Genomic DNA, 17235 nt, shown 5'->3' on the forward strand with positions numbered 1-17235 from the left:
ATGAGTAAATAATACTGCTTAACTTGTAAATGATTGTTAGCGTTAATATAAAAACATTGATAAATTTTTCAGCAGAGTGTCTGGAACATCATAAATATGCAACACATTTTAGCTGTTATATTACTGTCAATATCTGAATAAAATGGATTTATCTCATATCTTCAATCATTTTACAATCCATGATAAAATACCCCCGGATTATCATTTGTTTCAGAGTAGGTCAAACATTTAGGAATATAACCACCCTTCTGTAATTTCAGTCGAGTACATCTCTGTTTATTAGTGAAAAAGATTTAAGTTTCAACATGATCAAAGCAAATCATTTTGAATATCAGACTTCCCTCAAAGCATTTACACAAGTGTCCAATATCTTTCAAATTCCTGGTTAGATATCTCAGATATGCCATAGAGTAACGCCCATGTTCTAATTTACAGACACACATAACATAACTAATTTACAGACAGACATGAACTGGCATCCCTCTCTGGTGCTGCCCTTTCATTGCTTCAGTAAGAGTGTGGAAGTACCCTTTTTTTGGGGGGGGAGGAAGATTTTTGCGATAGAGCATGTGTGCTTGCCAGAGAGAAAGAGAGAGACAGAGAGACAGAAAGTGAGAAATCACCTTGGGAGGAGGGAAGGAATGGCCACGCCGCAATTCTCTCTCCTCCATTCTGGGAGGAGGGAAAGAATGGCCACGCCGCAATTCCCAATCCTCCATTCTCCTCAGGATTTTGGGTACACACGCACATGCACCTGGCATGAGTTTTAAGCCTCTACTTCCAGGACTCTAACAGTGGTCGACCACTGGAGTCCAGTGACATAACCATTATGCCATTTGTGGGTCCCCATAAACAACTATGTTACCCAGCACTATAATGTTGGAAAATACAATAAAATAATGAATATAAATAAATTCTGAAAACTATTGAGTGTTCTATAAATATAAAACATAATACTGCTTATTATTTATAATTGTCTTACTAATGGAGATTTGATATATCTGAGGAACTAAGTTTAACTTTATTTCACATATACGAGTACACACTTATGCCCAAACTTTGTTATTTACACTTAATTTTATACCTAAATGGAGTTCTTTAAATCATATTATTATTTATTTTTCTGGACAAATATTGACTTTGTTATCATTTGGAGTAAAAAGTAAATTAAAACTGCCTTCAAAATTATTTATACTTAATCCCAGTCATTCCTTCTATGCCTATGGCTTCTATAAAAGTTAGAGGAAATTCAGTAATAATTTATTTATTTTTTCTTCTGTGTGCTTATTGGCACAAAATTTCATTATTCTTTTTTTATTCCAAATTAAACATGGGACTAAATAAGGGCACTGCTATTCCCTGTTATTCCTTCTTCTTCTAATGTCCAGTCTTCTTTCTCTGCAGTTAACATAAGCTTCACAACAAAATAATTTTCTTTGTGAAAGCGTTTCTAATTTCTGTTAATGAGTCTAAAAATTATATACTAATGCCAAGTGCTACTACGTTCTCACCCTAACAGGATACAAAGCAGATAATGTTTGCATTCTCACAAAGCATTCATGTCTATAGGGAGATAAATACTTCAAGGAAAAAAAAACATGTGTGTATATTTTATGTACATTGGTACATAGATATGTATGTATATACACATATACGTATTTATATGTATAATGATAAGTATTGTAAAGAAAAATAGAGAATAGGAGCTATAAAGCCCCAGAGAATATAAAAGAAACTACCTCAGCGAGAGTAGTACTTAAGGCTAGGCCAGAAGGAAGACTGGAAAACCTCTCAGGTAATGAATGAAGGAAAAATAAGTTCGAGAGAACAAAACAAGTAAATGCCTTCAAGTAGCAAAGGTTATACTTGATATACATGAGGGATAGCAAAAAGGACAATGTAGGTGAATAAGGGTGAGGATGCTTAGAGATAAATTGATATTGTCAAGGTTAAGATTATTTATAGTTGGGATCAGCAGTTGGCATAATGGCTATGTCGCTGAACTCCCATGTAGTTGACCGCGGTTCAAGTCCCAGACCTGGTGGCTTAAAATCACGCCAGGCACGTGTGTGTGCATGCCCAAGGTCTCGAGAGGAGAATGGAGGAGAAGGGATTGTAGTGTGACCATCCCTGCTTGAGGGTGATTTCTTGCTTTCTGTCTCTTTGTCTTTCTGACAACTGCATGTGCCCTATAGCAAAAACCTCTTCAAAAAAAAAAAAAAAAGATTATTTATAGTCTGAATGCTTTGATAAAGGCTTAGAGTTTATTCTGAATGCAGTTGAATTTTTAATGCAGAAGAATTACATGACCATACCTAAGCTTTTCAATGATCACCAAATTATGGAAACAGTGACTGACAGAGGGTCCAAAAGTTGCAGTAGAGAAAGTGGGTGAAATTTTATCACAGAAGTTCTTGGGAGACATGATGTCAATTTGGACTATAGTTTAAGAAGTGGTAGGAAGTGTTCATATTCTGGATTGATTTTTATATGAAATACAAGAATACATACTATCACATCAGATATGAGATCAAAGAGAATATAAGGAGTTAATGTTAACTCTGAGATTTTGGTTTTATGAAGTTACCACTTTTGTCACTTGCTGTGATTAAAAGTACATATGAGGAAACAGATACATTTTTTTTTAGTTGAATTAGAAAACAAATCATTTCTGGACACACATTGCTTCAGATGATCTGAAATTATGATTTGTAGGATGGGAACAAATTAAAAATGTTCAGGAGTTCATTTTTGAATGAAAGGTTAGAATTTAAGTAGGTGTCCATTTGGCAGTGACTGTATTAGGTTAATAAAAATAGAACTAGATTTCAGGAAAGTCCTATGCTGGAATAATACAAGAGGACTTTAAAATGCAAAAATAATGAAAAGCACTGAAAGTATAAGTTTATTTTGGTACCATAAAGCCTGAAAGACATGAATAGCTCTTTTTCCCATAAGATACTTTTCACTAACTTTTTGAAGACCTCCTAGTGCATTAGATAGTTTTCAGGGAAAATACAGTATTCAAAACCATATGATTGGATAGCATCATCTAGAACATAAGTGTAAACAAAAAATAAATAAATAAAAAGGAGAAGAAGAAGAAGTAGGAGAAGAAAAAGAAGAAGAGGAAGAAGAAGGAGGAGAAAATGTTTAAGAAATGAGCCAATGTATTTTGATGAGTATTTTGAAATCCAGACTAATTAAGAGATTACTACTAGTTCAGCTAATGATCTCCAGGGCCAAGATTAGAAATGCAATCTTCTTAATCTCCTGCCAGTATTCTTTTTAATAAATTTATCTCTGTCTTGAGTTAAGATGTAAATATGTATATCCTGCACGGACACATATTAACATAGCGGGGGAAAAAATCAGAGGACATCTGCATAGCTTTAAAGAAAGTCAATTAGGTGAATTCCCAAAGGTCCTTCACCTCTGAATGCTGTCCATCTAACAGTCATTGTGCAGAGTAATTAACACATCGCAAGGAAAGATCTTCATCACATTTTAAGTGATGCTAAAAGTAAAAGGCAAACATATACTATAGCTCCCAGAAAAAAATTCTGAACAGAAGGTATGTTTCATTGCATAAAGGAAACAAAATTATCTTACTTGTGTCTCTTTCAGTGAAATGATAATTCCCCCCTGGAATAACAGTGAAATTAATCATGTATCTGTCTCCTCTACTTGAGTGGGAAATCTTGAATTACAGGGATTTTTCATTATAGATATGTGATATGTGTATGTTCTGATTATAGAGTCTGGTAACTGGCAGGTTTTAATAAATGGTTTTTGAGGGGAAAATGAAAGAAAGAAGGAAGAAACAAAAAAAAATTGAAAAACAGTGCTATTATCATTAAGAAGAGTTGTAGTCACTTGCTTTACTAGAGATGGGTGACTTACAAGCAACAGAAATTTACTTCACACAGTTCTAGAGACTACATGTTTAAGACCAGAGTGCCAGTATGGTCCAGCTGTGGTGAGGCCTGTGTTCCAGGTTGCAAAGTGATGAGTTCTTATTTTACCTTCAAAAGACAGAAAGGGTGTGTGTGATCTTTGTCTTTTATTCAGACACTAGTCCCATTCATAAAGGTTCTACTGTCACAACCTAACTGCTTCCAAAAATCCCACCTCCTAATACCACCACATTAGGATTTCACCATATGGATTTGGAGTGGGGGATGAAACTATGCAGTCCATTCCAAAAAGCTTAAGTATTAAGAGGATTTATTGACACTTATTATTTCTGACGAGCAGTTTCAGTAAAGGAGAAGAAAAACATAGCCCTAAGAAATAGAAGGAAAAAAGAGGATAAGGGGAGAAAAAGCAATTTCAGGAAAAGAACTTGAGAATAAATATAAAGAATCCAGTCAAGATAAGAGAGTTTGAAGATGTAAATGAGTATAATATTGGGTTGTCGGAAAAGTCATGACATGTTTTTGCACAGAAAAAAAAGTTAGGATTTTCCAACAACTGAATAGATTACTCAAAGACTAGGGAGTCATATGACATGTTGGAGTATTTAGACTTAAAAGTGCCCCGGAAAAATTTATTATAAAACAGAGGAAAGCAAATGGATCAAAAGATTTCTGAGACAGAAAATAATCCAAAGAGGAAGGTGAACTTAATCTCAGTGAAGTGGGAAGCTTGGTCATGCTTTGAGGCAGAAGAGTATGGTAGTGTGATTGGCTAGTACAGGAAGTCCAGCCTAGTACTGAAACAGCCAGTGTGATAATTATTGATATGAAAGGAAGTTCACAGGAGACAGATTGATGGTTGTCTGGGTTAGAATAAAGGGTGAGAATACTCGGAATCTGAAACAGACACAATACAGTGTTTAGTTTTTAAAAATTTACTAGCATTAACTTTGTACAAAACAATGTGTAAGTCAATTGATAATAGTCTCCAATCTTTGAATAGGTTCTTTAATGAGTGTTCCATACATAATCACTATCATAATCACCTCTAGAGCAACATACTATGTGCCACGTTGTACTCGAAGCACTTTTCATGGGCTGACTCAATTAATCATATAAAATTCAGCAATAGAGAACCTATGTCTATGATTATAGTTGTAGAGTGACAATTCAAGGGCAGGGTAGCTGGAAAATGAACATAGATAAACTTGGGCTATTGACTTTAGATAGCACCTATGTCCCTTTGCTAGGAAGGGTTTTGGTAACAGAAAAAGTCTGTTGGTTACTAAATAGGAAAATAGGGAATTTCTACCAGAATGGATAAAAAGAATATGTAAGGAAATAGCTTCCTTGACATAGGCTCTGGAAACTGGATGCAGTGTGGCTCTGCCACCAGCATGAGAGGTGACCATGCAGAGTACCCAGCTTCTCCAGGCCCAGGCTCTCTCATCTGTAAGAGTCTTCCAAGGCTCTTTCTAGCTTGGATAACTATGACATTTAATGCTAAAATTGTGACCTAAAACAAAAAGAATATATTGATTGTCAACTGATGACAAAGACTCACTCCTTAACTAAAGTTTGGTCAGCCTCCTCTAAGCCCTCTTCTTCATTAGAACTTGTTGTTGGCCTGCTGAGTCCAGTTTAGAGAGAAATCCCTACACTTGGTATCTTGGCCTCTAATCAGCTTTTTCTGAGTAATTTCTATCCACCACCACCCTCACTCTGCCAGTTTCCACTGGTTTAGGAGTTGAATTCAGTTCTATACTGGTATCTCCTTCTACTGTACCAGTGGGAATAAAAATCTGTCTTGCCATTTTAAACAAATGTCCACTGCAAATTTTCTTTAAAACTGAAGATACTAGAAACTGATCTTTGCATCCCTTTACTGCACCAGCCAGAATAAAATATTTTTTCAAATGTCCAGTACAAATTCTCTTTAACTCTGAAGGTACCAGAAACTGGTCTTTACATCTGCTGAGTATAAAAATTTGAAATAAACATAAGAACAAAGACAGAGTGATCATACAAAAGTCTGTATTCTTTCAAAATAATAAACATTTTAGAATGAATGTGTGTGTGTGTGTGTGTGTGTGTGTGTGTGTGTGTGTGAGAGAGAGAGTCTGTAAGCATAGATGGCAAGAAAGAGATTGAATTTAACCATTGAGCTAGTGCACACATTTTCTGGAAAAAATATATGGAATTACCTATTTTCCTTAAAGGTCTTGTGTACTGGCATTGCAGAGAGTCTTCCTGCCCTGATAATAAAATTAAATGATATCTATGTTTTGGTATTCCATTAGGGAAACAGTAAGTTCATTGGCCACGTTAAGAATTTCTTAAGAATTGATTGAACTGTGAAAATTGTATAATTCTCATTTATTTTCTTCTTTGTCATATCTTTGTAAATTACTTATATTTGGCATATAAACTATTTATGTGAAGATCAATGCATTCGAATGTTCAAACATTATTTAGACTAGTCCACGTTAACATGTTTTTAAAAGAATCTATAGAAGCTCCCCCTCTTAGTACTAAGCTCCGCTCTGCCAAGAAGGAAAATGGTAGCATCAAGTGCAGATGAGTCCTGTGGCAATAAACTCACTTGTGATGACCTCACTGGGATTTTACGGATTTCATTTACAGTAAAAAGATTTATTTAGGGGCCACCAGGTGGCATGGTGATTAAGCGTGCTAAACTTCCACATGGCCGACTGTGGTTCAAGTCCTGTACCAGGTGCCTTGCTTTCTCACTTTTTCATTTTCTCTCTCGCTCTCTAGCTCTGTCTCCCTCTGGTCAAATTAAAAAATAAGTAAATAAATAAATGAAGTTAAATAAATGAATTAAAAAATATTAATTTGAAAGTAAGATAGTATGTGTTTTTACTTATGATCTTGAAAGAGATATTTACTATTATGGAGAAAATTTCCAAACACAAGCAGAAAATAAAGATTAATGCCTAGAAATATTTCACGTTAAGAAATTATTAAAGAAGAACTGTGTATGTGTGAAAAATATTTCACAGGCATGTTGGTAGAAGTTATGACTATGGTAAGAGGCATAAGTACAGGAGAAGCACTCTTGCTTTCCATGAGCAGATTCATAGACTTTTATTTCAGTCAATAACTTACTTGAGGTTATTGAGTTTTTACATTCTCATACAGGCCAATCATAATTTAGGAATGTCAGAACAGCAAATACCATTTTACTATATTAAACATATTGACCAAAAAAAAAAAAAATGAACATGTACTTCCTAAAACATCTGGAACTCATTCAAGCTGTCACCTTAGTTAACATATTCAAGCTTTGAAATGACATGGAAGGGATAAATGGAAAGAAAACCTAATTCACATTGAAAAGAAAGACTAGAAATTCAAATGACAACTAAAATAGATTTATCACAAGATATTCAGTAAGTTAAGAAATGAATGTATATAAAATCATAAAGAAAGATTTAGCATTTATGATAGCATACTTAAAATGTTTATGCATATTATTTATACACTTAAAAATTATACACTCATTTTTTGATTTTGAAATAATCTGAAAGAGTCATTTGGAATAAAAAAAGGTACAAATAAACACAGATAAAAAATGAGATATAAAAATCATTGACACAGTAGGGGACACAGCTAATTTAACAAGCATCAACAAGGAGAATTTCACTCATTTTATGAGTACTATAAATATCATTAGTACTGCGACTTTAATTCATCCTAGATCAATCATCAAAGTACATAAGTTCTGAATTTGATTAAGTTTTTTTCACCTGATTTTTTCACTTTTTGAAATTTATTCCCTTTCTAAACAGTTCTCCCTTCTGTATCCTAAAGGCCGACTAGGGTAGGCTCGGTTTGCCATCCACATGTTCCTGCTAAGCTTAGTAAGTCCTCTAGAAAAGTCACTGTGTAGTAAGACCTTCTATCATAAACAATTTTGTCTGAGAGCTCTCTGGAAGCAGCAGCGAGAGAGTGCACAGGGAGCTTTGGCAATGGCCACAGGTGGGTGCTTCCTGGCCTCCACAGGAGGAAAATGTTCCCCGGCCACACTGAAGAGGAGGCTAGAGAAGCATTCCAACAACTGTAAGGCAATATATTCCCAGTCAAAACGCCTCTGGATTCAAAATGTCCCCATCAACCTTCCAGCAAGTTAAGAATTCTGCAACATAAAAGAGCATCAAGAAGCACCAAAGTCCCCAAGTCAAACCAAAAGATGGTTGGCTGCGTACAGCTTCTACCCCCGACTGAAACCTAAAATAAGCTCTCTCTCGTTCTTTTTTTTTTTTTTTTTTGAGAGGTTTTGCTATAGGGCACATGCGCTTGCCAGACAGAGAGAGACAGAGAGTCAGAAAGTGAGAAATCACCCCCCAGGGGGGATGGCCATGCCACAATCCCTTCTCCTCTGTTCTCCTCTCGGGATCTTGGGCATGCATGCATACATGCCCGGCGTGAGTTCTAAACCACCGGGCCCGGGACTCGAACTGCGGTCGACTACATGGGAGTCCAGCGACATAGCCATTATGCTAACTACTGGTCCCAATAAGCTCTCATTTTTAAGAGAGCGATATTTATTATAGGGCACATGGGCTCACCAGAGAGACAGAGAGAGAAAGCGAGACATCATCCCCCGAGGGGGATGGTCACACCCCAGTCCTTTCTCTTCTATTCTCCTCTCAGGATCTTAGGCACACATGCACATGCACCTAGCATGAGTTTTAAGCCTCTGGGTCTGGGATTTCAACCACAGTCTACTTACTACATGGGAGTCTAGCTATGTAACCAATGCGCTATCTGCTAGTTCCTTATTTTTATTCCTGAATCTACAGCACTTCTGGCTGAGTCTTCTTTCAGACCTGAATGCCTAAAATCAATTGAAGACAACTTGGAGAACCCAAGTGAAGTGAATCCAGGCAGCAGGAAGAGACGCGTATTCACTTTGCAAGCTAAGTAACATGTGCTTGAATGTGTAAAGGAAATTGAAATTTAAAAATTAAAGAAAAAAAATTACCCTAGGGCAAATTTATTTACTTTAAATGTCAGTTCCCAACTTAAAAATTTATTTACTTTAAATGTCAGTTCCCAACTCTCCGAAAAGAACTGTATGCACCCACCCTTCTTGGGTGGTTGAATCAAATGAAGTCAAGCCCGTGAAAGAAAGACCTGTATTGCTGCTAGTTTCCTTTTCCTTTTCTAAGTCTAAATTATAGTTTCTCTGGCTGTACCATTTTGGCCACCTCTTTTTCATAAAGATTGCAAAGAAGATTGACCTAGATTATGTGGAATAAAGATCATTATGCTATCCAGACCCCAACAAAAAAAAGGAGAGTTCTCTGGGCTCAAATTAGTGCAACTTCTCAATTCAGAAAAAGAACTAGAGTGAAAAAGAGTATTTTATAAAAAAAAAAAGACTTAAAATAAAAAGTTAACTAATATCCCATGCTAGGTTGTAGCACACAATCACTCTGATGAAGTTCATTAGAAAAAATTATCAGAAAATACCTAGTCTAAAAACTTTCTATTTTTAAACTTTAATACTAGGATGGCTTTCACTTTTAAAGGCACATTAAAAATGTAATATGCACTTTGAGGGGAATATTCATTTTCTGATTTGGACTTGTATCTAGTTAAATTAAATAAATTCTAGAAAAAAACAGAAAGCAACACACTGGGAAAAGCAATCAATGCCAGAGTCTGGAGCTCTTAACCCTCCTATGGTTCTTGAACACCACAAACTAGATGGTAAAAAATGGATAAATAGAGAATGAAATCAAATTAAAAGTAGAATACTTCATATATATTTTATTTTATGTTCAAATGCTATCAGAGAAAAAATATCTTCCTTCACTTTTTCTCAGCATAGACTTTATTATAATTTAAAGTTCTATGTGTTTTTCAAGATTAGAATCAAGCTATCATCTTTTTCAATTGACACATATATTGGGTTGTCGGAAAACTCATGATGCATTTTTGAATCGAAAAACAGAAAAAATACGTTATGTCTTTTCCAACAATCCAATAAAATGCTCAGCTGAGGATGAACAGGTAATGAATATAGTACTCCAGCATTTTTCTGTTATAAATCTATTTTTAATACCTAAACTGAAAAAAAAAAAACTACTTAAATCAACACTTTAAAAGCTCCAAAGACAGTTACGACATATACTTGGTTATTATTTTGGTTATTATTTCCTATAACAAGTACTTTACAAATGGCTCAGTGTTTTTCAGAATCAGTTACAAATTATAACTATTCTAACCGTTTTAAGGAAATATTTTCATAAAGCTGACATTTCTTAGCTACTTGGTTAAAGTTGAAGGAGCAGCTTTATTTTTCTCTGCCTTAAATTTTCTATAATACATCTAACTTATGTTTAAGGGATCATTTAAACCTATTACATTTCAAGAAACTATTAACTAAAGCAGGTAAGTTACAATGTTTAACAATCCTTATAAACTTCTAGGTTCTTTATAATTTTTGAAGCACTTTCACAAGCGTTCATTAGCGTTACAGCAGCCCTGTAAGTGCGGTTTTATCCCTATTTTAACTGAGGAGAAACTTCAGAGTTCAGGAAAGGTAGGGAACTTCCCCAAGGTCATGTATAGTTAGGCCACTGTAGCGCAGTTATCTGAACCCCAGTTTTCTGGTTTCAAATTCAGTGCTCTCTCCACTACTGCACTCCGTTGTTTGCTAGCCACTACCACAGGCATCCGGAAAGCTCCTAGAGCTACCACCTACTAGAGGAGAAGAAATCGCTCTGCTTATGTGATTTCATTATGGAAGCTGTTGTGCTCTCAACTGGCAGCTGTTAACCAGAACACCCAGTTCTCCAACACAGCAACAGTGACACTATCTAATACTATTTGCAACGCATAAACCTTTCTTGCCTGAAATTCATTACTTAGTAAGATACGCCCTATTTTTATGATTCTCACTAACCTGGTTCAACTCATTGGGTTCATAACCTGGTTAAATTCATTGGGTTTTTGATTTGCCGCCATAGAAAACCCAGGCCATGGCGGAGTTGGGGTGGGCGGGAGTCGAGAGGGAGGTGAGTAAGGCTGTTGAATGTTAACAAGTCAATCCTTCACTGTAAGTTTACTCAATTTCTTGGTCTAAGGAATCATATTACAACTCAGTGCTCTACCCTAATATGCAAGAAATCTCCCTGTTAAGTTCACTTACACTGACAGATTATTGATGACTCATTAAACATAAAAGTACATCTCACAGTTAAAAAAAAAAGTCTGTTCACACAAACTATTATTAAAACAATATAACAAAAGAGAATTTGAAAATATTGTAAAACCAACTAAATAATCCCAACTAGGTAGGCCAAAAATTTTTTTTTTTTTTTTTTTTTTTTAGAGAGAGATTTTTGCTATAGGGTATGTGTGCTCACTGGAAGGACAAAGAGAGACAGTGACAGAAAGCAAGAAATCACCCCCCAAGGGGGATGGCCAAACTGCAATCCTTCCTCCTCCATTCCCTTCTGGATATCTTGGACACGCACACACATGTGCAAGCATGAGTTTTAAGCTGCAGGATCTGGGACTCAAACAGCGGTCTACTATGTGCAAGTCCAGTGATGAAACAATTGTTTTTATAACATGTTGCTCTTTGTTTGTTTGTTTGTTTGTTTTTTTACCGCAAACACACATAGTGTTTATATAATTTTGGGCTCTGCTTTTTAAAAAATTTAATATCAATCTGTATGTTTCGAACATATTGGGTCATTTTCCACTATTTTGGTACTGCTTAAAATACCAACTAACTGCAAATAAAATTTCAGAGATGAAAAATTTTTTTTTCATTTTTTACTTTTTAATTGATTTTTAAAAATGGAATTAAGAAAGAAACAATTTTTGAAGTCACTGAAATTGTTTTGACACTACTTTTCAAAAGTTTTGCACCAATTTACAATATTATCAGTTAATGTATAAGTGTACCAGTTGTACCAGAACCTCATTAGCATTGAGTATTATGTTTGTTAATTTGATAGGTTTTAAATGTACCTTTCCATTGTTTTAATTTGCAAGTCTTTGATTACTAGAGAGCTCATTTATGTTAGCAGATGCTTATTTTCTACCTGGAATTTTTTGTTTGTTTGCTTTTAATGAATTGCCTACTCTTGTTCTAGGTCGCTTATCTACTGGTAGCTTAATGTATAACTGAATACTTCATATTTAAAATAATGTTTATTTTAATGTTTAATGCATTTTTCATCTACTTCTTTACTACAGTAAATTTGTTAGTACAAATTAAATGATTTCAACAATTTCGTTTGACCATGGAAGTGAAGGCATTGAGTGATATTGTGAAGGCAGTAAGATTTTTTATGGCACTGGTCAAAGCATCCCCAGCAGGCAGCAACCTAGTCTGCTTCTTCAGCATCTTAAGCATCTCTTCCAATATTCAGTAATAGGCTCTTCTGTACAGGTTTGATAACAAAATGCAGTCAGATAGGAATGTGCATTTAAATGAACAAAGTCACTGAAATAATGTAGCAAAAATGAATAGCTTAAAGGATTGAGAATCGAAATAATGTTAAAGCTGTTAAATGTATAGCTTCTCCGAGTTCAATAGGATTAGAAAAAAGGCAAATAATATTTTAATACTTGGAGAATATAAGCAAAATATAAAGGAATATAACTGTAAGTAATAAGATGACCTGAAAAAAAATTAAGACAAATATCAAACATTTTTAAAGTCAGCATTATGTATATATGCGGCAGCTGTTAGTGATGTTTCCAAACTTTTTTATGAGTAGGGAGGAAAGCAAGCTAGTAACTCAATAAAGTTCACAGAACGAGTTAGTGACAAAATGAAAATCTAGCTCATAAACACATTATTTTTGTGTTGCTTTCAACTTCAGTTCCAGCACTTCTTTCAAATTATCCAAAGTATTTCAGAAAGAGGAGTGGAAGTTAATTTTTTAGAGAGAGATTTTTGCTATAGGGTATGTGTGCTCACTGGAAGGACAAAGAGAGACAGTGACAGAAAGCAAGAAATCACCCCCCAAGGGGGATGGCCAAACTGCAATCCTTCCTCCTCCATTCCCTTCTGGATATCTTGGACACGCACACACATGTGCAAGCATGAGTTTTAAGCTGCAGGATCTGGGACTCAAACAGCGGTCTACTATGTGCAAGTCCAGTGATGAAACAATTGTTTTTATAACATGTTGCTCTTTGTTTGTTTGTTTGTTTGTTTTTTTACCGCAAACACACATAGTGTTTATATAATTTTGGGCTCTGCTTTTTAAAAAATTTAATATCAATCTGTATGTTTCGAACATATTGGGTCATTTTCCACTATTTTGGTACTGCTTAAAATACCAACTAACTGCAAATAAAATTTCAGAGATGAAAAATTTTTTTTTCATTTTTTACTTTTTAATTGATTTTTAAAAATGGAATTAAGAAAGAAACAATTTTTGAAGTCACTGAAATTGTTTTGACACTACTTTTCAAAAGTTTTGCACCAATTTACAATATTATCAGTTAATGTATAAGTGTACCAGTTGTACCAGAACCTCATTAGCATTGAGTATTATGTTTGTTAATTTGATAGGTTTTAAATGTACCTTTCCATTGTTTTAATTTGCAAGTCTTTGATTACTAGAGAGCTCATTTATGTTAGCAGATGCTTATTTTCTACCTGGAATTTTTTGTTTGTTTGCTTTTAATGAATTGCCTACTCTTGTTCTAGGTCGCTTATCTACTGGTAGCTTAATGTATAACTGAATACTTCATATTTAAAATAATGTTTATTTTAATGTTTAATGCATTTTTCATCTACTTCTTTACTACAGTAAATTTGTTAGTACAAATTAAATGATTTCAACAATTTCGTTTGACCATGGAAGTGAAGGCATTGAGTGATATTGTGAAGGCAGTAAGATTTTTTATGGCACTGGTCAAAGCATCCCCAGCAGGCAGCAACCTAGTCTGCTTCTTCAGCATCTTAAGCATCTCTTCCAATATTCAGTAATAGGCTCTTCTGTACAGGTTTGATAACAAAATGCAGTCAGATAGGAATGTGCATTTAAATGAACAAAGTCACTGAAATAATGTAGCAAAAATGAATAGCTTAAAGGATTGAGAATCGAAATAATGTTAAAGCTGTTAAATGTATAGCTTCTCCGAGTTCAATAGGATTAGAAAAAAGGCAAATAATATTTTAATACTTGGAGAATATAAGCAAAATATAAAGGAATATAACTGTAAGTAATAAGATGACCTGAAAAAAAATTAAGACAAATATCAAACATTTTTAAAGTCAGCATTATGTATATATGCGGCAGCTGTTAGTGATGTTTCCAAACTTTTTTATGAGTAGGGAGGAAAGCAAGCTAGTAACTCAATAAAGTTCACAGAACGAGTTAGTGACAAAATGAAAATCTAGCTCATAAACACATTATTTTTGTGTTGCTTTCAACTTCAGTTCCAGCACTTCTTTCAAATTATCCAAAGTATTTCAGAAAGAGGAGTGGAAGTTAAAGTACATTGGACAGCTGCAAAGACTCTGGGAGAAATAACAACCAAATAAAAAAGAAACAATAAACGGTGAGAAACATTGTTGCAGTGGTTTCAATGGTTTGGCTAATTAGAGAACTGAATTCTGCCAGACCTGTTTCAGAGCACCTGGTGAATCGCATAGACATCTCAAATCTCACAGCAGCCAAAAATATCATCTTAAATGTACTCAGTTTTTCCTCTTTATCTGAAAGGAGGGTTTTGCCTGATAGCATCCAGACTTATTATGAAGTATCCATTAGTGAAATTTGACTAACTTCATGGGTGTCTTATGGTTACATGTTCTCATTTTATTTTCTTCTGAGATGCTCATGTGAAGTTTTTATGTAATAAATGTACCGGTTTGAAGTTCTCCTTGAAGAGCCTTAAGAGAATGCAGCATCTAACATACATTTGGCAGATTCTGGACTGAATTGGCTTCTTATTTGCTAACAGTCTTTATAACATTGATACCCCCCCTTTTTTTTCTTTTTGTAGCCTCTAAATTCTTCTCCTTTTCCATGTTTTTTTCACTCCACCTTTCTTTTTTCTTTACATTTAAAAAATTATCTGGAATCTAAAGCTTTCCGTCAAATTTATACTATTAAATTCCTAATAACATTACCAGCAGCCAGAGTGTGTTTTGCAAAACAATATGATTTTCTACGCTTTATCTCTCCTTCCACCACCATGAAGTTGATTCTCCTCCCAGATTTCTGGAGTTGGGTGGGGTTAAGATTCAGAGGGCTAGAGCACAACTGAGGATGCTCCAAAAGGAAATAAGTAAAATGGGTACAACGCAGACAACACCCTAATGAATCTTCTTGTCGTTATAGGGCACACAAGCTTATCAGAGAAAGAGGAACAGAGAGAGGGAAAGGAGAAAGTACTCTCCGTGGAGAATGACCGCACTGCATTCTCTTCTCTGTCTCCTCTTTTTCAGATTTTGGGCATGCATGTCCAGTACCCTTCTCAAGCTGCCAGGTCCAGGACAGAACTGCTCAGTAGGCCATGTGGAATCTGACTGACTTAACCGCTGGACCATGAGGCTGACACATGAATCTTCTTTTTAAGTCAAGATAGAGAGAAAGAGGAAACAGAGAGAGAGAGAGAGATTCTAATTGTTAGAACTCAAGGCTTTATGCCCAAGTGGAAATATCACAACGACATTTTAGTTTTATTTTCATATTCTTTTTTGATTTTCTCAATCAACATAAGTTGAAAAGTATTCCTGTAAACCTACAATAAACATGTGGCTGTTTTCTAAACAGCATTATCCCCTATTTTGATCTGTAAAAAAGAATTGGCAACTCCCAAGATTTGTTCAAATGAATTTTAATTAGATCCTGATTTTGAAAATCTAGGTCTTGGATTCTAGAGGAAATGATATCAAAGAATGGCACAAAAGAATTCTAAAACAAAATGGATACATAAGGAAAGAGAAACGTGCCAAATCTGTCACATTGAAAAAGTTAAAATAGAAAAAAATCGAGATGGAGGAGTAGAAATAATGCACTAGTAGAGGGAGTGCTGTTGTTCATGGAATGAGGTTATAATAGATTGACCAAAAACAAACAGAATCTTCAATACAAATATTAAAAAGGCATTAAAGAAAGCAAAGTGATTTTAAGTAGCTGAGCATGACAACATGAGAAAATTTAAGAAAATATTGGAGTGCAAAGAGAGATTCACTATACCTGAGCATTTTCTCTCTCACGAACTGGGGTGATAAATTAGCTACACATCAAATAGTCCCCCTGGGTTCTCTTTCCTTTGCAAGCTACTCATCATTTTGCCTGGGGCTCCAAAGCCTCCTGGAGGAATGGAGAGCTGGTGTCAGTGACTGTTTTTGGTTGCATGATGAGGTCAAAGGGGTGGAAGAGAATAGTTCATGGACAATTAAGATATCTTCCAGTCCAGAACCACAAATTAGCTTTTATGTTTGACATCTCCCAATTAGATACTGAAAATTTACTATGAAACTGACAAGATCTGTATATTAGCACCTTCATACCAATGTAGATGAGAGGGAAACCTTGATGTTGGCAGGAGGATATGCAATGCTGGTACGGAGTACCTTGAAGCGAGAGCAGAAACTGCAGCGCTTCTAGTACATGCACTGTTATACTCTCGGCATGCTTCTGTCACCTAAGCCAGCACTTAGTACATCCAAAGCTACTATTTTATGTGGATGCAAAGTCTTGTAGGCTGATGTGAAAAAACAGCCTGGCTCTGGAGCACCATGGTTAAGCGCTGTGCGTAGAAAGTCAGCTCACAGCATCAAGGTTCCAAGTCCTGCCTCAGGTCTAGAAGTACATGGTGGGTATATGTGTGTTCCCCAAACCTGGATAGGATGGAGACGGAGGAAAAAGGATTGTGGCATGAAACATCCCTTTGGGGGTGCTTTCTCTTTCTGATGAGTGCAGAAGCTCTCTGACAACTAAAGATAAAAAATTAAAAACAAAAAAAACAAACAGAACTTAGGACAGTCTTTAGAAATTAATTTGTAATAATCAGTAGAATTTCTGTGGGAAAAACTACCTAATTAAAAATAGTAATAATAGGGACCCGCAGTTAGTGTAATGGCTATGTCACTGGACTCCCACGTAGTCAACTGTGGTTCGCGGTCTGGACCCGGTGGCTTAAACTCATGCCGGGCACGTGTGAATGCATGCCCAAGATTCCAAGAGGAGAATGGAGGAGAAGGGATTGTGGCGTGGCCATCCTCCCTGGGGGTTGAGTTCTCAATTTCTGTCTCTCTGTCTCTCTCTGTCTGTCTGGCAAGTGCACGTGTCCTATAGCA

Source organism: Tupaia chinensis, unplaced genomic scaffold (assembly GCF_000334495.1).
Source record: "Tupaia chinensis unplaced genomic scaffold, TupChi_1.0 Scaffold000174_1, whole genome shotgun sequence".
Taxonomy (NCBI): Eukaryota; Metazoa; Chordata; class Mammalia; order Scandentia; family Tupaiidae; genus Tupaia; species Tupaia belangeri.